Source organism: Bombina bombina, chromosome 5, assembly GCF_027579735.1.
Source record: "Bombina bombina isolate aBomBom1 chromosome 5, aBomBom1.pri, whole genome shotgun sequence".
NCBI lineage: Eukaryota > Metazoa > Chordata > Amphibia > Anura > Bombinatoridae > Bombina > Bombina bombina.
In genome coordinates, this window is record NC_069503.1 from 125324918 (window position 1) to 125350960 (window position 26043).

Below are 26043 nucleotides of genomic sequence, written 5' to 3' on the forward strand. Positions count from 1 at the left end.
TCAACTGGATTAATTCAACCAGGCTGATTGACAAGCCGTAATCTCACACAACTGGTTGCATGAGGGTAGGGGGACGGTATTGCATGAGTGTTCCCTCAGGCAATGATAAATATGGGTAACACATTCACCCCACAATTTGCAATAAAATGCAGACAGGTTCACAACATGGGAATCTTGTCCACTCGCAAATTGATCAATTTTGCCTATGTGGGGCTATGTTAGAGAAATCAGTGAGTGGAGTAATACCATGTCAGGGGCAGAGCTGAGTTGGGGAGGGATTGGGAAAGGGGTGTGGCTAGATGGTTCTTGATAAACCTTTTATATTAACCTACAGAGGGGCGGGAGAGCCAAGAGGCATAGCTTCCTAGCAGTGAAAACCCTGCAAAATACGGGATGGTTAGAGTAACATATACAGGATAGATATGCAGACATTTGCTGACTAAGTATGGGATATTGTACCAGGTCACGGACATTAGTATAATTAGCTTATCAGGTATTTGCTGCTATAAGCACAAGAATATTTTTTGAGGTTATGAGATATTGTCACACTGGGTCAACAGAGGAAAAACTTTAAAGAAAACTGCACTACACCATACTGATGGATCCCAAAACTGAGCTACACCATACTGATGGATCCCAAAACTGAGGTTATTGTTCTTTAACTCAACCATTAATTCTTATACTGTATTTAAGACTAGCATTATGTGATGCCTGTGAAGCTTAGAGGTGGAGATCTGGCAGAAAGCCTAGGCAGTCTGGGGGGCAGAGATAGGTAGTTTAGTTGGAATAGTCTGGGCAGTTCAGCGGAAGGGTTGGATAGGAGTTTGGACACTGTTAAATGAAGCTTTGGTGGTTTCATGTTTTCAAAGAGAAATAAAAACTAAGTTGTGAAATTGTAGTAAACCACCTGTTAATGTCCTGCAAAGTACTGGACAGTGGGGAAATCTGCTATGATCCTATTGTGTTTGCTCACATTTATACATCCTAGCTACTGTTCCCTAAGAAGGTTTACAAAATCTGTATTTTGGGAAGGTGGGTCTACTTTTTGACATGCAAATGAAAACATAAATAACTTTTTTCATATTAATGCTTATGTATAGTTAAAAATACAAAACACAATGAAATAGTAATAATTAGATCAAAAGCTCAATGACATAACAAACATCATGTACTAACACATGGTACCAAATTCTTTCTCTGTTTTGATTCAAAACAAAGTTGAAGGAATATGAAATACTTTTAACTATGTTATATCAATGTCTAATTATACACAGTAGGACTACTTTGCAATATATTTTAATTGTTTATTTTACTCAATTTTCACTTGTGAGTTCTGCAATTCTGAGAATTAGAAGTGGACATTGCAGTCTTCACATGCCTAACCTTGTTACATATCTGTCAATGACTTAAAGAGATATTTAAATAAGAAACTGTAAAACAATTGCACTTTTGTTACCAAAATGACAGTAGCTTGTCTTATGTACTCCGATAAAAAGTCCTGATTGGCTCCTCCGTACAATTTGAGTTTTTGGGGAGTGTTTAGCTATTAAAAACAAGTGCAGCAAACCAGGAGATAATACATTTAAAATGTGTTCACATTCACCTAGTATATTAACTTACAGAAAGACTGCAGGAAAATCTTTGCACAATAAGGGAGTTGATCACAATTCTTTATAAAAAACGTATCAAATTAATTTTAGCATAAAAACATCATTAACATCTAGGGGAAGTTTTGTAGATAAATCATTTGATAAGGTTTTTATTTCCCTATAAACAATAAAAGATGGGATGCTGCTGGATTTCCTGCAGTTATGTGACTAATCCAGCCTGCCTGGCACTATTATAATGTGGCTATTCACCAGCGTATTGGTAATGAGGAACTATTTAAGTGTGTATGTTGCTACCACTTTATTACACAAGCCACCCGAAGTCAGTGATTTCTACATGCAAACATGTTGCTTTATGTAACTGGTTGGGACTTTAAATCAAGCACCACCATTCGCATGGTTGTGCAGTCCAGATATACACCACGTGAATAATTTCCTAAAGGGAAATAATTGAATGCATTTCCATTTTGAACAGAAGCATGGGGAATGAAATATTGAGACACACGCACAGACATGTTAACAAATATATGTGCATACTCACACAATGCAACCTACTATATAAACACGTTTAAAATATTTCCTTCATTTTTTGTTGATTTTCAAATATATAATAAGGGGAAAACTTTTTCAAAATTGCAGGCATACAAGTTTTGAAGTAGAGAACCTGTCCACCTGTAATTGCCTAGCCACCTGTAATCGCCTGGCCACCTGTAATCGCCTCTCTACCTGTAATTGCTTAGCTATCTGTAATCGCCTGTCTACCTGTAATCGCCTGTCTTGTCTACCTGTCGTCTCCTGGCCACCTGTAATCATCTGGCCACCTGTAATCGCCTGTCTCCCTGTAATCGTCTGGCCACCAGTAATAGCCTGTCTACCTGCAATCGATTGTCCACCTGTAATCACCTCGCGACCTGTAACAGGCTCTCTCCCTGTAATCGCTTGTCTCCCTATAATCACCTGGCCACCTGTAATAGCCTGTCTATTTGCAATCGCCTGTCCACCAGTAAGTGTCGAGGGGATTTATCCCACAACCTCTGAGGTAGGTAAGAGAAAAAAGAAGCAATTTCTACTTCTTACATTTGTGGTTGTAGATTTACTCACTCACCTGCCCCACAAAGTCTTAAAAGCTATGAATGAAGCTTAATACATTTCCCTTTCACTAAGTTCTAAATACATATGGCAAGTCTTAAACCTACTATTTATTTTTGTATTTCCTCCTTTACAGAGACTAGAGTAAAAAAAAAATTTTTTTTTATTTTTCTACCATATTTTTAACCCTTGAAAAGGGGTTAAATACTATTTCATAACTCTCAACTATACCAGATCTTGCAGAATTGGCCCTGGCTGGGAGGTTTGCTCCTTCCCACCAGCCATGGCTCTGCAATAGACCACAAGACCCCTCGCCTCCCTGTTTCGCAAAAACTTCGGGAACAGTTTGGATGTATTTAGGATCTAATCCTAAGGAGGTGAGAACAGCATTTGATGCATGATTTTAACATAGTATTTAATCCCTTTACAGGGAAGGAATAAGAATATGCTGAAAATAAAATGCTGTAATGAAACAAACACTGTATTTACACACTAGAATGTCTCTTTAAAGGCCACTAGTCATTTTATTTGCTGTTTATTTATGCTGCTGATGTTCCCAGACAGACCCCGCAAGTCGAGCTGCGGAGTCTCCGTGTTTGAGATCAGAGTTCCTCTAACAAAGAGGATGTGTGTGGAGCTGAATGCATCTTCTCTCCTGTTACAATCATCCTGCGGCTTCTATTGCCTCGCTGTCGTCTCCTCACTTCAACTTGTAAATGAATAGAACTGAAATTTTCCCAAGGCCAAATCAGGCAGCTCCATACATTAGTGAATAGAAATTCAAGAATGACGTCTCCAGTACTTGTCAGCTAGTTAAGGTACTTAGCGCAGACTTTTGGATGTGTCACAACTTGTGCTTAGACAGGATGTCTTGCAATCCTATTTGTGTCACATCCCCCAGCGGGATGCAGCGCAGGATAACAGACAGAACACGCGGCAAACTAACAGACATATATATACATAGGGGATCAGCTATTGCCAACTGCCATAGTCTGGGGATAATAAGAAATTAGTGCAGCACAAAATGAAACTATTTTATATCAACAGTATAGTAGCAATTAAAGGGACAATGAAACTTTCATGATTCAGATAGAGCGTGCAGCTTTAAGAGACTGTACCATTTATTTTCAGTATCAAATTGTGCACCAGTTTTTTTGTCTGCAAACTTACTGAGGTACTAGCTCCTTACTGAGCATGTGCAAGCGTTCACAGTGTATATGTATATGAGTCTGTGATTGGCTGATGGGAGCCGTTAAAGGGAAGTAATGTACATTTTTGAATTTGTCAGGTGGTAATGGTTCAATTATTTATTTTGTAGGATTTATAAATTAAAATGTTATCCTGCAGTTTTGTAATGTATGTATCTCCTTCCCATATGTAAATGCATTATATACACCCCTTAGCGAGACACCCTGTTTACAGAATTCCACCAAGGAAAAAAAAGGGTTGGCAGCATTCTTATAGAATCTCACCAGCCCAGAGATCTCTACGTAGCTGGCACCATAAATTATTAAAATTAGGAATAGTGCAAGGTATAGGAGCCTTTTGTCCTGGTAAATAGAAAAAGGTCTAAGGAAAACAGTTTACCTGGGCTTCGGCAGCATGAAGTTGAAATTCACCTTAAATCATATTTTTAATACACAAATTAATATAACTAATTTACTAAACATTAAAGGGACATTAAACCTCTCAGTACAACTACAATAGGATGGTTATTACTCGCCATGATATTGTTTTTCCTCCTCTGCCTGAAGCTGTCTTCAAAGACATTCTCTAATTTTACCCCTTACAAGTATCAGTTAGTCAAGCGCCATCTTGTAGCTTACATTTGTTATGTAACTTTTAACAATGTAAAAAATGCAAAAATCTATTTTTTCTGCTCCCTATTATGTGATCTAAACTGAACTGAAAAGCAGATCTGTGAAAGTGCACTGCCCCTGTCACATGATGCAGCAATACAGGAGCTACAAGATGGCAGTGCCCAGTATAAAATGCAGAACTTTACCAACTGGCTTCTGTAATGAGATAAAGTGCACTGTTCCTGTCACATGATGCAGCAATACGGGAGATACAAGATGGCGGTGCCCAGTATAAAATGCAGAGCTTTACCAACTGGCTTCTGTAATGAGATAAAGTGCACTGTTCCTGTCACATGATGCAGCAATACAGGAGCTACAAGATGGTGGTGCCCAGTATAAAATGCAGAGCTTTACCAACTGGATTCTGTAATGAGATAAAGTGCACTGTTCCTGTCACATGATGCAGCAATATATAAGCTACAAGATGGCGGTGCCCAGTATAAAATGCACAGAATTACCAACTGGCTTCTGTAATGAGATAAAGTGCACTGTTCCTGTCACATGATGCAGCAATACGTTAGCTACAAGATGGCGGCGCACGGTATAAAATGCACAGCTTTACCAACTGCCTTCTGTAATGAGATAAAGTGCACTGTTCCTGTCACATGATGCAGCAATACGTTAGCTACAAGATGGCGGCGCCCAGTATAAAATGCACAGCTTTACCAACTGGCTTCTGTAATGAGATAAAGTGCACTGTTCCTGTCACATGATGCAGCAATACGTTAGCTACAAGATGGCGGCGCCCAGTATAAAATGCACAGCTTTACCAACTGGCTTCTGTAATGAGATAAAGTGCACTGTTCCTGTCACATGATGCAGCAATACGGGAGCTACAAGATGGTGGTACCCAGTATAAAATGCAGAACTTTACCAACTAGCTTCTGTAATGAGATAAAGTGCACTGCTTCTGTCACATGATGCAGCAATATATGAGCTACAAGATGGAGGTGCCCAGTATAAAATGCAGAACTTTACCAACTGGCTTCTGTAATGAGATAAAGTGCACTGCTTCTGTCACATGCTGCAGCAATATATAAGCTACAAGATGGCGGTGCCCAGTATAAAATGCAGAGCTTTACCAACTGACTTTTGTAATGAGATAAAGTCACTGCTTCTGTCACATGATGCAGCAATACGGGAGCTACAAGATGGTGGTACCCAGTATAAAATGCAGAACTTTACCAACTAGCTTCTGTAATGAGATAAAGTGCACTGCTTCTGTCACATGATGCAGCAATATATGAGCTACAAGATGGAGGTGCCCAGTATAAAATGCAGAACTTTACCAACTGGCTTCTGTAATGAGATAAAGTGCACTGCTTCTGTCACATGCTGCAGCAATATATAAGCTACAAGATGGCGGTGCCCAGTATAAAATGCAGAGCTTTACCAACTGGCTTCTGTAATGAGATAAAGTACACTGTTCCTGTCACATGATGCAGCAATACGGGAGCTACAAGATTGCGGTGCCCAGTATAAAATGCACAGCATTACCAAATGACTTTTGTAATGAGATAAAGTGCACTGTTCCTGTCACATGATGCAGCAATATGGGAGCTATAAGATGGCGGCGCCCAGTATAAAATGCAGAACTTTTCCAACTGGCTTCTGTAATGAGATAAAGTGCACTGCCCCTGTCACATGATGCAGCAATACGTGAGCTACAAGATGGCGGTGCCCAGTATAAAATGCAGAGCTTTACCAACTGGCTTCTGTAATGAGATAAAGTGCACTGTTCCTGTCACATGATGCAGCAATACGTGAGCTACAAGATGGCGGCCCCCAGTATAAAATGCAGAGCTTTACCAACTGGCTTCTGTAATGAGATAAAGTGCACTGCCCCTGTCACATGATGCAGCAATACGTGAGATACAAGATGGTGGCGCACAGTATAAAATGCAGAACTTTACCAACTGGCTTCTGTAATGAGATAAAGTGCACTGCCCCTGTCACATAATGCAGCAATACGGGGGCTACAAGATGGCGGTGCCAAGTATAAAATGCACAGCATTACCAACTGACTTCTATAATGAGATAAAGTGCACTGCCCCTGTCACATGATGCAGCAATATGGGAGCTATAAGATGGCGGCGCCCAGTATAAAATGCAGAACTTTACCAACTGGCTTCTGTAATGAGATAAAGTGCACTGTTCCTGTCACATGATGCAGCAATACGTGAGCTACAAGATGGCGGTGCCCAGTATAAAATGCACAGCATTACCAAATGACTTTTGTAATGAGATAAAGTGCACTGTTCCTGTCACATGATGCAGCAATATGGGAGCTATAAGATGGCGGCGCCCAGTATAAAATGCAGAACTTTACCAACTGGCTTCTGTAATGAGATAAAGTGCACTGCCCCTGTCACATGATGCAGCAATACGTGAGCTACAAGATGGCGGTGCCCAGTATAAAATGCAGAGCTTTACCAACTGGCTTCTGTAATGAGATAAAGTGCACTGTTCCTGTCACATGATGCAGCAATACGTGAGCTACAAGATGGCGGCCCCCAGTATAAAATGCAGAGCTTTACCAACTGGCTTCTGTAATGAGATAAAGTGCACTGCCCCTGTCACATGATGCAGCAATACGTGAGATACAAGATGGTGGCGCACAGTATAAAATGCAGAACTTTACCAACTGGCTTCTGTAATGAGATAAAGTGCACTGCCCCTGTCACATAATGCAGCAATACGGGGGCTACAAGATGGCGGTGCCAAGTATAAAATGCACAGCATTACCAACTGACTTCTATAATGAGATAAAGTGCACTGCCCCTGTCACGTGATGCAGCAATATGGGAGCTATAAGATGGCGGCGCCCAGTATAAAATGCAGAACTTCACCAACTGGCTTCTGTAATGAGATAAAGTGCACTGTTCCTGTCACATGATGCAGCAATACGTGAGCTACAAGATGGCGGTGCCCAGTATAAAATGCAGAGCTTTACCAACTGGCTTCTGTAATGAGATAAAGTGCACTGTTCCTGTCACATGATGCAGCAATACGTGAGCTACAAGATGGCAGTGCCCAGTATAAAATGCAGAGCTTTACCAACTGGCTTCTGTAATGAGATAAAGTGCACTGTTCCTGTCATATGATGCAGCAATACGTGAGCTACAAGATGGCGGTGCCCAGTATAAAATGCAGAACTTTACCAACTGGCTTCTGTAATGAGATAAAGTGCACTGTTCCTGTCACATGATGCAGCAATATATGAGCTACAAGATGGCGGTGCCCAGTATAAAATGCAGAGCTTTACCAACTGGCTTCTGTAATGAGATAAAGTGCACTGTTCCTGTCACATGATGCAGCAATATATAAGCTACAAGATGGCGGTGCCCAGTATAAAATGCAGAGCTTTACCAACTGGATTCTGTAATTAGTTAAAATAAGAGAACAGCTTTATAGAGAGCTGTAGGTACAGGAGGGAAAACACTAGTATGGTGAGTAGTAACCTGCTGCTGTAGTTGTACCCAGCAGTTTAATGTCCCTTTAAGGCACAGATTACAAGTGGAGCCCTATAGATAAAGGGACATGAAACCCACATTTTTTATTTTATGATTCAGATAGAGCATACATTTTAATATATGATTCACATTTACTTTTATTATCAATTTTATTTCATTCTCTTGGTATCCTTTGTTGGAGGAGCAGCAATACACTACTGGGAGCTATCTGAACACATTAGTTAGCCAATCACAAGAGGCATAATGCATTGGCTGCTGGTGGCAAGGCAAAAAATGGAGTCCATAGTCCATTATCTGGATGACTTCATGGTGGTTGGAAAGGCTGGGTCGGGGATTTGCGAGCAAATGAAGGTGGGACTGACAGGAATGTTGGAGGAACTAGGGGTACCAGTGGTGAGCGAAAAGACAGAGGGCCCATGCGCAAGGGTAGCTTTTCTAGGCATAATTATAGACTCGGTAAAAGGGCAATGTGAGCTTCCTGCTGACAAGGTGGAAAAAGCAAGAATGCTAATAGCAGGAATGGTTATGTGAAAAAATGTAACGTTAAGAGAAATGCAGAAGATGTTGGGGTATTGAACTTCGCATGCAAAGTCATACCGGTGGGGAGGATTTTTAAAAGGTGTTTGGAGCTAAGCACAAAAGGGGCAAAAGACCAGAGCACATGATTAGGGTGTCAGGGGAGATGAGAGAGGATTTGAAAGTCTGGGACTAATTTTTACAGGAGTTTAATGGGGTTCAGATATGGGAGAAGGAGGCCTCAATGGAGGAATTGGAACTGTACACTGACGCAGCGAGCAGCTTAGGGTTTGGGGCATATTTCCAGGCTGATGGTGCGCTGGAGGATGGCCAGAGAACTGGAAGGAGGAAGAGTGGGTTGAGAACCTAGTACTACTAGAGCTATTCCCAATAGTGGTTGCAATTGAGCTATGGGGCAAACTACTGTCAAATAGAAGAATAATTTGCTGGTCAGATAATATGGGAGTAGTGGACGTGATCAATCAGTTATCAGCATCATCTCTACTCGTGGTTAGATATTTAAGATATTTCGTGCTGAAGTGTTTAAAACTTAACATCTGTTTCAAGGCTAAGCATCTTCCTGGCTATAGAAATGCGGTTGCCGATGCGTTGTCCCATTTTAAATGGGAAAGGTTTAGGGCGTTAGTCTCCAATGCTAGACAGGAAGGTGAATGCTGCCCTATCCTTATTTGGCAGATTGGCAACAGATAGAAGGAATGAAAGAGCTGGTCGAGAAATCCTTGGCACCAAGTACCTGGGCAGTTTACAAGAAATATTGGGGGCAGTGGTGTGAGTTCAAGAAGGGAACAAGCATAGGAGAGGAAGGGAAATGTTTGGAGTGGTTGTTGAGCCTGATAAAATAGGGTGTAAAAAAGGGCAGTTGGGTACAGTTATAGCTGGAATAGCTTATTTTTCGCAATTATACGGGAGAATAGATTGGTCAAAAAAATTTATAGTGAAAAAGATTGCGAGAGCATGGGGTAGAGAGGAGGCGAAGCAAGAGGACAAAAGGTAACCCATAACGGAAGATAGGATAGAAAAAATGGTAGATGCATTAGCAAGGGTCTGCTCGAGCCAGGACAAAAGCATTGATTTTTAAGACTGCATTTATTATGGCATTCCAAGGGGCCATGAGGATAGGGGAACTATTACCCAAAAATAGCAAGGTAGGAAAGGGCGGTCTGGAAGTAGGAGAGGTGAGATGCGGGGAGGAGGCAGTGCTGATTTTTGTTAGGAGATCCAAGACAGACACAGAGGGGAAAGGGGCATGGTTAAATATGAGGGCATCCGGGGGAATACTATTCCCCGTGGCATGCGTAAAACACTATATAGCAGTTTATAGGAGTGGGGGGTCGACATTTCTGCGGCATGCATACGGATCCGAGATGACAATTTTTCAATTCAGTGAGTTACAGAGAGTAGTAGAGAAGCTGGGATGGGGGAAGTCATACTTTGCGCCGCATTCCTTTAGAATAGGGGCGGCAACCTCCACCGCGAGTAGAGGTTGTTTGAGCGAGCAAATTAAGAAGCTAGGAAGATGGAAATCAGCAGCTTAAAAATCGTACATTCGTTTACAAAAAGAGGAAATATTAAAAAAAACTTTTCAGTTTTTAACTGGTGGCTAATGGTTGTTTAAAAATGTATTTCATTTCAGGCAGAGTTTTAAGGGTGTGGATCGTAGGACATTCCTACGTTTTTTGGGCACAAGCCAGGGCGGCGGCATCAGGAGTGCATCTAGGTTTCTTGCACAAGGAAGCTAGCATTAGATGGATAGGAAAAAGAGGCATGAAGTGGGATGAGTTAGTGCCAACAATACAGCAGGCAAGACTAAGATGGGGTTGCCTAAATGCCCTTATTATACATCTGGGAGGGAACGACATAGGGGCCTACTCGCTAAGAGAGTTAGAGGAACAAGTGTCCGGGGGAATGAAATGGCTAAAGGTAGCACAGCCATCGGCCCAAATAGTATGGTCCAACATAATATCAAGGATATACTGGAGAAACTCTAATACTTGCAAGGCAGGGTATAGATCAAGAAGGAAGGTAAACCAGGTAGCAGCGAAGGCGATGAGGGAAATAGGGGGCAGAGTGATAGAGCATCCACTGATAGCGGCAAAAAGGGAGGATCTATTCCAACGCGATGGGGTACACTTAACAGACAAAGGAAATGACCAATTGCTGATGGACAGCAAGGGGATGTTACAGGAATAGGTAAACGTAAGGAAAGGTCACAAAATGTTGGTACTATATGGCAGTGAAGTTCGGGTCTGGCACATGGGCGGGGCAGTGAGGGGGTGGGAGGATCCCGCAGCATACTCAGCCCTGAAGGGTGATCCGGTGGTCTATCTATTGGGCGGACTATGCCGTGGGTTCTCCTTCCCCCCCTCCTGCTCTGCCACGGGGGTATTTGTGGTCCACCCCCCGATACGTGTGTCCCAAAATTCTTGTTAATGCTGTGGCATTTTGTGGTGTGGATTTTTGTGATTTATGATATGGCTGAATTTTGCTCCTCAAAGCTTAAAGCCAGAAATGGCAAAATTCAATTAACTTAATTAAATATGTGTCCTTTCTATATTTCGCCATAACAACTGTGTCTGTGTCTTTATTTTCGTTTATAGATAAGCTAAGTAAGTTAAGGTATAGGTAAAGGTAATTGGTATATGGTTTGGTAAAGGAATGAAGCCTCCAAGACCTTAGTACTATATGGCAGCAGTGCTTGCAAAAATTATATATACTGTATATGTTGCCTATACACATGCACACTCTCAAGCCTATCTCAGTATGCTCGTAAGAAATGGAGAAATTTCGACTAAGAATACAGCGACACAGAGATCATTTGGAGAACTGAAGTAAACGGTAAGATTTATAGGGGAAACTATAAATGTCCTTGGATACTCAGGACTAAAATAAATCCACGGATCCAGCGAATATCGGTGCCCAGATATCAGGCATCTTGCAGCCAAGACAAGCTGTTACTATATAAAGCTTTTGCTTCCCTTGCACCAATACTCAGGCTGATGCAAATATAAAACCTTTTGCTTTAATGCATGAATATTTATGCGCACGTTCATCACATAAGCGCAGGCGGGAGAGGAGCTTTGTGAGATGCTCAAGGTGATTGAGAAAACAAACTGATTCACTCCGTCTGATGAGGTTTTAGCAAGAAAGAGGGAAGATGAAAATAAATTCAATGTCAAAGGAAAGACACAGGAGAGATATATTTCACGACTTAGATCAATATTTAACTCTTGCAACGTTACATTCTCTTCACTCCCATCACTTCATTTTCATTAATGGACCAATAAATACAGTAGACCTGAATAATCAGCAACAGCATAATAAACAGACAATGCAATAGCAATTTTAAGTGAGATGTAGATTTTTTTCTGGAAATTTTAAAAATGTACTTAAAGGGACATAAAACCCAATTTTTTTTTCTTTCATGATTTAGATAGAACGTACAATTTTACACAGCTTTCCAAGTTACTTCTAATATCAATTTTTCTTTGTTTTCTTGTTATCCTTTGTTGAAAAGAAGGAGGTTAAGCTTAGGAGTGTGCACGTGTGTGAAGCACTATATGGCAATATTTTTGCAACAATGTTAAACATTTAGCAGGAGCACTAGATGGCAGCACTATGTCCTATCATGTAGTGCTTCAGTCATGTGCACGCTACCTATCTAGATATATCTTCAACAAAGAATAACATGAGAACAAAGATTTGATAATAGAAGTAAATTGGACACTTTTTTTTAAATTGTATTCTATATTTGAATCATGAAGAAAAAAAAATTGGGGCTTCGTGTCGCTTTAAAGGGACATTAAAGTCAAAATGAAACTTAAATTGACTGAATATAAGACAACATTCTAAACAGATTTCCAGTTTACTTCCAATATAAATTATGCTCAGTTCTCTTGGTATACTTTGTTAAAAGAGTAATCTTAGGTAAGCTTTAAGTGAGGAACATAGGAATTTCAAGTATTTTTTTATTTTTTTATTTTCAAAGCTTTATTAAAGAATAAACGAAAAAGAAAATGGTACATACAGCAAAGATCTTAAGATACATAAGGTTTAGGTAGAATGTTCACGAATTTCAAGTATTTTTATTCAAAACACATTAAAATATATTAAAAATTAATAAAAATGATATTGCATTTTTCAAGGTATTTGACTGGGAAGGGCTCAAAAAAGTTTAAAACAAATAAAATAAATATATATATATATATATATGTGTGTGTGTGTATATATGTTATTATGTGTATAATGTTATGTATGTGTGCACATATTTACACCTAAACACATAAATACACGTATATTTTTTATTAAAAAGTAAATATATGAGTCTAATACTTTATTTGAACACGTTTTGGATGTGTTTTTGGAAATACTTTTTTTTTTTTACTCTTAGGGCTCCATCTATGAAGCAGCGAAAGCTGCTTTTGAGGCTCATTTCAGGCTCGCCAAAAAAAAAGTTAAGAGGCAGCGGTCATAAGAACAGGGGCGGCATTGCACACGCATTTCACCCGAAATGCTTGTGCAATGATAAATGTGTCTGCATTTAGCGATGTCGAGCTGACATGATTCGCTTCTGCTCGACATATGAAAAATCAACCTCTTTCACTTTACTTGAGGTCTCAAGTCACGCTAAATATTGTAGCGCAGATTCGGCTTTCGTTGAAGTGCAAACTATAGGTTTCATTTTGTAATACGAGCACAAGTTAGTGCGTTTGCGATCTCCATTGAAAGTATAGGCTGCGCTAGGGTGATGTTGCTGCGCTATCCCTTATCTGGTAAATGTGATTTTAATAGTGTAATAGTAAGTCGTGCCCTAATGTAAGCGCGGTCCAGCGATATTCTGTAACACGTCCCGTTCTATCATTAGCCGCCACTTGTAATCTGGTCCGTTATGTGCAATTTATAAAGGGTGTTTTGTGATGCAGCAGAGTGGACTGAAATATGGAACCCATTGATGGTAGTGGTCAATTGGACTCTGCTGCTACCTGTCCCGGAATGTTTTCCACAAGGTGGCAACCGCGGTTAAACCTTGTTTCTCATATTGTTAATAGCATCTGTTAACTATGATTTGTGTAAATGGAGGCACGTTAAAGGGACATGCAAATCATAATTAAACTTTCATGATACAGAAAGACCATGTAAGTTTAAGAGACTATTCAATTCACTTCTGTTGACAAATGTACTTTATTCTCTTCATATCCTTTGTTAAAAAACATACCTAGGTAGCCTCAGGAGCAGCAATGCACTACTATGGTCTAGCTGGTGAATGGTGGCTGCACATATATGCCTCTTGTCATTGGCTCACCAGGTGAGTTCAGCTAGTTCCAAGTAGTACATTATTGCTCTAATGCTCACCTTAATTATGTGTTTAACTTTTTTGCAAGTGTTACTACAACGATATATTTAAGCAAAAGCACAATAATAAAATGCTCTAACTTATTAGTATATCTCATTGTGCACTTTATGTCCCTTTAAGGTATCACACAGTATCAGCCAATCATAAGTGTGCAAAAAAAAAAAGCCCAAACTGAAATAGGAATAAGTCACAACATAAAGCATTTACCTTCCCATGGGAAGTGCAAAAGGAAATCCAGATGCAAATAATTTGTCCTGTAGATATAACCACGTAAAGCTATTCCTCTGCTTCAGTGTTTGCTGTGGTCTAATATTATGCACTAACACTATAGCTGTAAACTCAGTGCAGATGAAATGTATCTGATAGCACCTATATTATATAGGTACCAGTGTTATCACTATATAGAAGACTGCCCATTGTCTTATTAGCCATAGCTGCCCCCCTAATGCATCAACTCAATAGGCCTCTGCTGTGATAATACCTATACTGCCCAGACCAAAGACACATATATTATATAGGTACCAGTGCTATCACTATATAGAAGACTGCCCATTTTCTTATTAGCCATAGCTGCCCCCCTAATGCAACAACTCAATAGGCTTCTGCTGTGATAATACCTATACTGCCCAGACCAAAGACACATATATTATATAGGTACCAGTGCTTTCACTATATATCAGGGGACCATCCTATGTACCAGACCCCCCATTGTCTTATTAGTTATAGCTGCCCCCCCCAACACAACAACTCCATAGGCCTCTGCTGTGACCTATGCTGTCCAATAGAAAAGAAAGGGTATTCCAGCCTCCAAAGTTAAAAAGACCTTATTTTTCACATAGGGTCAATAGAAAATACAATGTTTCAGGCCTGCTATAGGCCCTTTGTCATGTACAGAGTGTACATGACTAAGGGCCTATAGCAGGCCTGAAACGTTGTACTTTCTATTTCTATGGACCCTATGTGAAAAAATAAAGGTCTTTTTAACTTTGGAGGCTGGAATACCCTTTCTTTTCTATTGGATTTCAATTTGGATGTGGCAGGTCCTATATTCCGTGCCCCACAGACCAAGAGACAGATGTACTGTTTTCCAATTCTTGTAAAAATAACACCTATGCTGCCCAGACCAATGGCACCTATAGTATACAGGTACCAGTGCTATTACTATATATCAGGGGATCATCTTATGTACAAGCCCACCCATTGTCTTATTAGACATAACTGCGCCCTCTAACGCAACAACTCCCTAGGCCTCTGCTGTGATAATACCGATACTGCCCAGACCAATGACACATATGCAGTGATCAAGTGCGCAAGACTGTTGCTAGCTATCCATATTTATCTTTATGTTTTTAACTTTTGGAATAAAATATTGGAACTTTTTACCTACGCTTGGAATTTGACTGTACTATTTCAAGGTTAGTGTGCCGCGGCCCCGAGCGCTACTTCTATTTGGATTATTTGTTTCAGCTTTTGCTGTTTTGGGCGTGATTGGCAGTTCCGCCCGAGGTAGCAGCCGAGGCATTGGATGAAACTAGGGGGTGTGTCCCCACCCACTCTCCATTGTGCCGGTTCATCCGATTAATATTGGATTGTCATCGGAAGTTACAGGTGAGCGCTGGCAGCAGTAATTTGTGTTTTCATATATTATATAGGTACCAGTGCTATCACTATATATCAGGGGACCATCTTATGTAGAAGATCGCCCATTGTCTTATTAGTCATAGCTGCCATCCCTAACGCAACAACTCCAAAGGCCTCTGCTGTGATAATATTTATACTGGGAAATGGGATGTAAACTTTAAACAAATAAAGCTATACAAAAACTAATGCACCCCTGAAGGGCTGAAGGCAATGTAAAATATAATATATTAGATATAATAAAAAGATATATGTTTTAAAAAAAAACAAAAACAAGCTAATATGAAACACTAAAAGAATAATTGTATTTTATATTCTAGATTAAAAATAGAACAATACAGTGAATAGCTAGTATAAAAAGTAACCAAGAATATCACAAAGAGAAAACAAATATATCTATTGATACAAAACACAGTCCATATAGCAAGAAACCGAAGCCGGTCTCCAACATGGTGTCCTGGAAGTGATCGATCTGTAAAGGACAAAGAGATATTCCTGGTGAAGTACGTATGAACAAAAGGGCCAAGACCCGCACACATAGAACTACTCACAGGATTAAAGATCTTTTAGGCATTGAGAGCACTAGTGGCTCTAACAATGTGGATATACAGGATAGAGATCTGGGCACTCCTCATGTCCCTCGCAGATGCAACCTCTCCTAGTGATTGCTGATTATGTCACAGTGGTCTGCGATTCACACGGATAGAGCCGACACTTCTCCACACGCTGACCGCCAATGTGAATTATCTGACAGTCACCCGAGCCGTTACTAGGGTGGGGCCTGATGTTTAAAGGTGTTAAAATAACTTTGTAATCCCCAGCAATAGCATACCACAGACGCACAAAAAAAGCTAAAAAGTAGTAGCTTAAAGGGGTTTAAATGTCTTTAGATACACCAACAACAGGAATAGGGTAAAACAGTAGATAGATAGTAAATAGATAGTAGATAGTAAATAGAGCAACGCATTTTAGTCCCTTCCAGGCCTTTATCAAGCTCTAAATAACACAGTGTTGGACACCTCTATTTAAACAGCTTATAGCCAATCGGATTAGTTGTAACATTTATAGGGATATTATGTGGCTAGAATTTCAATTGCCTCAAAAAATATCTACTATAAAAAATACAGTGCTTAGGGTATATCGCTATTAAGATTACAACTTAAAAATAAACAGATCTATAAATATACAAACATAATATAGTTCAAATTCAATAAAAATAGAATTAAAATAAAAACTAATATCATAAAAAAACATTCATGGAGAAAAAATAAACATTTATGAAGATTTTTTTTATTTACGGACATCTTATAACTGATAAACATAAAATGCCTTAGATTTAAATATATTAAAGTGTGTGATTAAAGGGTTTACTAAATATAACTGATAAACATATACATATAGTGCCTTAAATTAAATGTATTTAAAATGTGTAATTAGTGTTTACTAAAGAATATAAAAATATATAAGAATATAACCCAGCTATAAAAAAATATATAATAATACATATTTTCGCTGTTCAAATAATAAGTGTGTGATAAGGTAATAATAATAAAGTGTATTCTTAAGTGTGTATTCTATACATTAAAACTAAACTTAAAAATAAAATAAATATAAATATCTATATGTTAACAATGTTAGAAGTTATATAGCCCAGTTCTAAAGATAGACATATAGGTGGTATGAATAAGAAACATTGCTCCTATATTAAAAAAAAGGCTTATGAAAATAAATAAAAATTATAACAAATTAATTGGTGTTAATTAATTTCCAGAGAAAATAGTTATTGGATTTATATTTAAAAAATATATTGTTCAAAGAAATTATATAGTTCAAAAAGATTATTATTTAAAAAAAAAAAAAATGTTTTCAAGAAATCTTTTTTTGTAAAAAAAATCCCCTAAAAAGCCCCTAAAAATTTCCTTTTCAAATTTTTTTGTAATTTTTTAAAAAAAAATAGTATTCAAATGAATATAGAGATATTTCAGAATATTATTTAGGGACAAAAGAAAGGAGGGACTTTAGAGAAAGACATTTAGGTCAAAGTCTATATTTAGACCATTCGGACTGAGAGTTTTCATATTGTATATTTACTTAGCTTCTGTTTGTAATAATTTGATGTTAAAGTCACCACCTCTCCAGTCTTTTTGTACTTTGCATATGCCTACAAATTTCAAATGTTTAGGATCACACTGTTATGGATTTTTTTTTAAATTTATTGGTACTGAGTGGTCTGATTTTGGATCTTTGATAGCATAGATATGTTCTCTTATGCGATCCCTTAATAAACGAGAAGTCTCACCAATGCACTGTTTATTGCAATTACATTCAAGTAGATAAATGACTCCACTAGCACTACACATAATAATGTCTTGAATTTCAAATTTCTTCCCACTAATCGTAGACAGCACAGATTTGGTTTTAGAACCATGTTTACAGGCTACGCATTTGTGGCAAGGAAAAAAAACTTTCAATATCCTACCTTCTAAATCAATTTGGCTTTTGTTTCTACTTTTGTGCTTTTCATTCGTGTCTGTAGGAGGTAACCTATTTTTTAAGTTTGATGATTTTTTGTAAAGAAATTGTGGTTTACTCTTCAACAAAATGGGATCTGTTAAAATTATGTTCCAGTGCCTTTTTAAAATATTTTCTACAAGTTTAAAATTTTGATTATACTGACTTTTGAATGGAATAAATATTTTGTCATTCTTTTCATTGCTTTGGTTTAATTTTCTTTTAAATAATTGTGATCTATCTGTCTTCTCCATGTCTGTAATTGCATTGGTTAGATCTACATGATTATATCCTCTATCCAAATATCTATCTTTAAGAACCCCTAACACAACAACTCCATAGGCCTCTGCTGTGATAATACCTATATTACCCAGACTAATGACACATATATCATATAGGTACCAGTGCTATCACTATATATCAGGGGACCATCCTATGTACCAGACCCCCATTGTCTTATTAGTCATAGCTGCGCCCCTAACACAACAACTCCATAGGCCTCTGCTGTGACAATACCTATACTGCCCAGACCAATGACACATATATTATATAGGTACCAGTGCTATCACTATATATCAGGGGACCATCCTATGTACCAGACCCCCATTGTCTTATTAGTCATAGCTGCGCCCCTAACACAACAACTCCATAGGCCTCTGCTGTGACAATACCTATACTGCCCAGACCAATGACACATATATTATATAGGTACCAGTGCTATCACTATATATCAGGGGACCATCCTATGTACCAGACCCCCATTGTCTTATTAGTCATAGCTGCGCCCCTAACACAACAACTCCATAGGCCTCTGCTGTGACAATACCTATACTGCCCAGACCAATGACACATATATTATATAGGTACCAGTGCTATCACTATATATCAGGGGACCATCCTATGTACCAGACCCACATTGTCTTATTAGTCATAGCTGCGCCCCTAACACAACAACTCCATAGGCCTCTGCTGTGACAATACCTATACTGCCCAGACCAATGACACATATATTATATAGGTACCAGTGCTATCACTATATATCAGGGGACCATCCTATGTACCAGACCCCCATTGTCTTATTAGTCATAGCTGCGCCCCTAACACAACAACTCCATAGGCCTCTGCTGTGACAATACCTATACTGCCCAGACCAATGACACATATATTATATAGGTACCAGTGCTATCACTATATATCAGGGGACCATCCTATGTAGAAAACCACCCATTTTCTTATTAGTCATAACTGCGCCCCCTAATGCAACAACTCCCTACGTTTCTGCTGTGATAATACCTATATTGCCCAGACCAATGACACATATATTATATAGGTACCAGTGCTATCACTATATATCAGGGGACCATCCCATGTAGCAGACCCCCATTGTCTTATTAGTCATAACTGCGCCCACTAACACATATGCCCCATATACCCACATTGAAACATCTGCTCAGAGCTGGCAGATGTTTTGTGTCACTTCAGTGAGGTCTCAACAAGACAACACATAGTACAGGTAAAATATCTTCCTGCAGGTGCTTTTGACATATGCAGGTATGCAAAATAAACACTATCACAGACACAATAAAAGATAGAAGAATTATAACTAGTACATTTGTATTCCAAAATGCTTCTATCCAAAACTGAAATACAGTCATGGGTATTTTTAATTTTGACTACTGCATCCCTTTAACATGGCAAAACATGTTTGACTTTTTCTATGTAATAAGACTTTTAACCTTAACTCTTAAGACCCTTTTCCTAACCAATCCAGTTCTGGCAGATGGTTTAAGATGTTCTTTCCTCTTACGCCAATTCCAGTCACCTTAATATAGGTTAATATGCCCCCAGCCCTTGTCAGAAACAATTAGATCTCGGCAGCAGCGCTGGTTGGAATTCTCCAGGTCAGCTTTAAATCTCAACTGATTAGCTGCTTTCAGATCACGCTATTACAAGGCTGTTCCCTGTACAATGGCACCAAGTCATCATTTCATCTGGCTACTTGGTCTTATTCCTAATGTGTTCATCCTAACACCACAACCTTTGTAAGCCCTAATGTCCAAAACTCATTCTCTGCAACTAAGGTATAATATTTTATCACAAACAGAATAGTTATCCAAGATCATGAAAGTAAAAATAAATGCTCCTGTTTCTGATAGAGCATGCAAGTTTAATAAGCTTTTCAATTTGCTTCTGTTATTATATTACTTTATTCTCTTGGTATCCTTTGTTGAATACCATACCTAGGTAGTCTCAGGAGCTGCAATGCACTGTTGGGAACTAGCTGATGATTGGTGGCTACACACAAAATACCTCTAGTCATTGGCTCACTAGATTTGTTCAGCTAGCCCCTAGCAGTGAATTGCTGTTCTAGAGCTGACTTTAACTATGTGTTTAACCCCTATGCAAACAAGCTTATTGCTCTCCGTATTCAGCGAGGTCTGGCGGACCTGATCCGCACTGTCGAATCAGGTCCACCAGACTTTGTTAAATAGAGGCCAATGTGTTGTACCTGCGTGTTCTAAATCTTCAGTTATTATTCTGGTTCCTAAGAGACAAGAGATTTTGAGCACAAATGATTACCGTCTGTTACATCTGTTATTAGGAAATACTTTAGAATTATGCTGTGCACTATTAAAGCCTTGACTGACACCCTACAAGATCCACTGCAGTTTGCATAGAGATCTAATAGATCTGTGGATGATGCTGCTAATCTAATTTTATGTTATTTTTTACATCATTTGGATAATCCTCGCACCTATGTCCGAGTTTTATTTGTGGATTTCAGTTCTGCTTTTAATTCTATTGTTCCTAATTTACATTTTGTTAAATTAAAACAACCAATGGCTTTATAGCTTTTTAACTAATAGGATACAATTTGTGAATGGGCTTATTTTTATTCAGCCATCAGTGAATCAGTTTTATCATCCTCTATAATAACCGGGTATAGCTCTGCTACATTATCATTAAAGGAGAAACTACACCGTATTGTGAGATCTGCAAAACAAAAGTCATTGGGTGTCAACTTATTTCTCTTAAAGGGACACTGAACCCAATTTTTTTTTTCTTTTGGGATTCAGATAGAGAATACAATTTTAAGCAACTTTCTAATTTACTCCTATTATCAATTTTTCTTCGTTCTCTTGCTATCTTTATTTGAAATAAAAGCCATCTAAGCTTTTTTGGGTTAAGAACTCTGGACAGCCCTTTTTGATTGGTGGATGGATTTTTTCCACCAATCAGCAAGGACAACCCAGGTTGTTCACCAAAAATGGGCCGGCATCTAAACTTAGATTCTTGCATTTCAAATAAAGATACCAAGAGAATAAAGAAAATTTGATAATAGGAGTAAATTAGAAAGTTGCTTAAAAATTCATGCTCTATCTGAATCACAAAAGAAATTTTTTGGGTTCAGTGTCCCTTTAAGGACATTTGCTTTTCAAGGATGAATAAGAGAGTCTGATTTTTTTATCAGATTCATCTCACCATGGCCATTGTTTTTTTAATTGTTTATCAAAATGATGTGCTATAGACGGTGCGAAACGAACGCAACAAAAGTTGCGTTATTTCACCCTCCATATTGCTGCCATTACAAGTTTTTAAAACGCCGCCTTGTGCGTGCGATATGGTGGCGATGAGCTCCATACTGCACAAAAGAGCTGCATTGACGTGCTTGTGCATGCTTTCCTTATAGACATCATTGGGGAGAGAGTGTTAAAAAAAATTATCACATGAAGTGCGGAATGGCGAGCGCCGTAACGCAACCCCATTGATGTCTATGAGGAAAAAAAAAGTTACGTTTAAAACTAACACCCCCGCAGATCCCCGACATCGCCACCATTATAATAAAGTTATTAACCCCTATTCCCCTGCACCCCAACATCGCTGACACTATAATACAGCTATTAACCTCTATTCCAACGCTCCCTGACATCGCCGCCACTAAATAAAGTTATTAACCCCTAAACCTCTGGCCTCCCACATCACTATTACTAAATAAACCTATTAACCCCTAAACCACCACCCCCCCACATTGCAAAAAAAAAATAATAATTAAACTATTAACCCCTAAACCTAGCATCATCTAACTTTAAATTAAAATTACAATATCTCTATCTTAAAATAAATAAAAACTTACCTGTAATATTAAAAAAACCTAAGTTTAAACTAAATTAACCTAACAACTATTATACTAAAATTAAAATAACTACCAATTAATTAAACTAAATTACACATAAACAAAAACCTAACACTACTAAAAGAAAGTAAAAAAAAAAACCCCCGACGATCCACTTACAGTTTCTGAAGTCCGGACATCGAGGCGGCGAGAAGTCTTCATCAAGGCGACAAGGTCTTCATCCATCCAGGCGGCAGTGATTTGAATAGCCAAAAGAATTTCAGTAGCTCTCATCCTATTGGCTAATTTGAACATCCAATAGGATTTCAGAAGCTCTCATCCTATTGACTGATTTGAATTTCAAAAATCCAATCAGTCAAGAGGAATGCAAGGGACGCCATTTTGAAAATGCTCCCTTGCATTAAAGATTCAGTGTATGGCGGCGACCATATGAAGAGGATGCTCCGCGCCGGATGTCTTGAAGGATGGACCCGCTCCGCACCGCCGGGATGAAGATAGAAGACGCCGCCGGAATGAAGATAAACAATGCTGCCTGGATGAAGATAAAAGACGCCGCCTGGATGAATGAAGACCTCGCTGCCTGGATGAAGACTTCTCGCCGCCTGGATGTCCGGACTTCAGAAACTGTAAGTGGATTGTCGGGTGTTAGTGCTAGGTTTTTTTTTTAACTTTTTTTGAGTGTTTTTTTTTTTTAGATTAGGGTTTGGGCTAATCTAAAAGAGCTAAATTTCGTTTGTTATTTTTCGTAATTTAGTGTTTTTAATTTTTTTAATTTTAGATTTAAATTTTTTTAGTAGTGTTAATTTTTTAATGTGTAATTTAGTTTAATTGGCAGTTATTTAATTTTAGTATAATAGTTATGTTATATGGAAAAGAGATTGGGTGTACAGATGTACACACAAACCCATAGGGGGCGATTCCTAGCACTAAGGCCCCTATTTAACAAAGGTCTGTCGGACCTGATCCGACAGTGCGGATCAGGTCCAACAGACCTTGCTGAATGTGGAGAGCAATACGCTCTCCGTATTCAGCATTGCACCAGCAACTCTTGTGAACCAGATTCGCGGCCAATCGGCCTCCAGCAGGGGGGTGTCAATCAACCTGATCGTACTTGATCGGGCTGAATTGCGGCAATGTCTGTCCGTCTCCTCAGAGCAGGCGAACAGGTTATGGAGCAGCGGTCTTCATCTATTTACTGGCTTCGGTGGTGTATTACACTAATACACCATTGTTTTTGGGCCTTTTTGGAACAAGTTTGCTGCTGCCTGCTGCTTGCTGGTGTTTTCAGTCAGCTGGGCGGCTGTGAAGTCCCAGTCTGATGTTACTGCACCTGGAGGTGCTTCCCTTCCTGTAAGTGCAATCAATCTATTTCTTTTTGCATTTGTCCGAACGTTACTGGGCTATGGTTGTTTGCTCTTTGTGTCTATACCGGTTATAGGAGTGCTTCCTCAAGGTACCTTTGACGGGACATCATTGCTGGCAGCATACAGTGAGCTGGACCACTGTGAAGTTCCAGTCTGCCCCACTAGCACCTTTGGGTGCTACACTTTTGTAAGTATACTAGATATCCTGCACCATTTTCCATCTGTTTTGGTGGTACTAGGCCATGGTGGCGCCTCTTAGTTATGTTAGGTTGATTGCTAGTTTAAACTTTTTTAATTTCACAGGTAGGTTTTTATTTATTTTAAGATAGGTATATTGTAATTTTAATTTAAAGTTAGGGGGTTGCTAGGTTTAGGGGTTAATAGTTTAATTTATTTTTTTTGCAATGTGGGGGGCTGGAGGTTTAGGGGTTAATAGATTTATTTAGTGGCAGTGATGTGGGAGGCCAGAGGTTTAGGGGTTAATAACTTTATTTAGTGGCGGTGATGTCGGGGAGCGGCGGACTAGGGGTTAATAACTTTTCTTAGTGGCAGTGATGTCGGGAGCGGCAGATTAGGGGTTAATAAGTTTAATATAGTATTTGTGATGCGGGAGGGTGGCGGAATAGGGGTTAATAGGTAGTTTATGGGTGTTAGAGTACTTTGTAACAATTTAGTTATGAGTTTTGTGTAACAGTTTTGTTGCGCAAAACGCATAACTACTGGTCTCAGATAGCAGAACGGATCGTGTTGGTAAAGGCTGGAGCGCAAGCATTTTAGCCTCACCAAACAACCTATAATACCAGCGCTATGGAAATCCCACGCAAAAACTTTGTTTTTTTGAGTGCGGCATTGATGTTGCGTTACAGGCTAAAATGCTTGCGGTATAGCTATACCGACAAGACTCATAATGGCTGCGTTACGGTTTTTTCGCTGAAATGGGATTTTTTTCAGCGTTAAAACCGTAACGCAAAACCCATAATCTAGGTGTATATTTTTATCGTAGGCCAAGGTTGAGAATTTTATGAATTCGGACAAACCGTTTTCTGAATAGTCTTTTTCCCCAAGCGATTAAACTAGCAAACAGGAATACTTCTCTTATTTCACTTTTGGTGATATTACACTTTAGTCACTCTCTCTCACTTTGTGAATATATTTGATTATTAGATTTTTTACACTGCTGATTGGATTTGTTTGTTCATTGTCATCTAATATCTTTCATCATAAAAAATTCTTTATATTTTTATGTTTATGCTGTTCTATTCTAATATATTGCAGGAAGTTATCTATCAAATATGAGGTATTTAAAAAAAATGTGTTGGTACAATGCAGAAATTATTTTTACTAGCTGATTTCCCTTTATAAATTTTAAACTCCTATATTCTGTTCTATTCTAATATATTGCAGGAAGTTATCTATCAAATATGAGGTATTTAAAAAAAATGTGTTGGTACAATGCAGAAATTATTTTTACTAGCTGATTTCCCTTTATAAATTTTAAACTCCTATATTTCCTATTTTAAATAAAGAGTCTTTTTCACTATAATGTATATAAATATGAATATATACCAATTAGAATGTTTTAACATTGCTTGGTCAATTGATATATATAGGGCTATACGGAGTATCACCACCATCTCATTTGTAATCATCATGTAAATACTCTATATTTCACAAGAGGGTGTTGCAAAATGTTTCAAAAAAGCAAAAAATACGAAAATGTCAATATATATACAAATGAATGCTATTTTCACAAGTTAACAAGCTTTATACACTTTTTAATTGGAAAACTCAAAGTGTTTTTGGACACTGAACCCCTCTACTCTAATGGCACAAAAATCTGTATATCTGCTTTCCTATCACTGTGTTTTTTATCTGCAGAACATTGCCAAAGGTTGCACATTCCTCACATAAGACACAACAACAATTCTGGCACATTCACAGTTTGCATCCTTCTAAATAATATCTTCATTTAAACCTGTCCTAAATTCTTATGTCAGGCTTATCCACCTCGTTCACATTTCCTCCTCTACTGCTTAATGTTAGTCCGCCAGCATCAACAATCTACAAAGTCCTTCTCAACAAGACATAACCATAACCCACAAAGCCCTCCCCAACAAGACATAATCCTAACCTACAAAGCTCTCCACAAGATATAACACTAACCTACAAAGCCCTCCACAACAAAACATAACTATAACCTACGAAGCCCTCCACAACAAGACATAAAACTAACCTACAAAGCCCTCCATAACAAGATATAACTGTAACCTACAAAGCCCACCACAACAAGGCATAACCATAACCTACAAAGCCCTCCACAACAAAACATAACCCTAACCTACAAAGTCCACCACAACAAGACATAATAATAACTTTCAAATACCTCCACAACAAAACATAACCATAACCTACAAAGCCCACCACAACAAGGCACAATCATAACCTACAAAGCCCTCCGCAACAAAACATAACAATAACCT

At 38.7% G+C, this 26043-nt stretch overlaps 1 protein-coding gene across 1 annotated transcript in view; it reads right to left on the minus strand.

Annotated features, from left to right (window-relative positions):
- Positions 1–26043, minus strand: part of CSPG5 (chondroitin sulfate proteoglycan 5) — a 176110-nt gene that overhangs the window by 79304 nt on the left and 70763 nt on the right. The window lies entirely within an intron of this gene.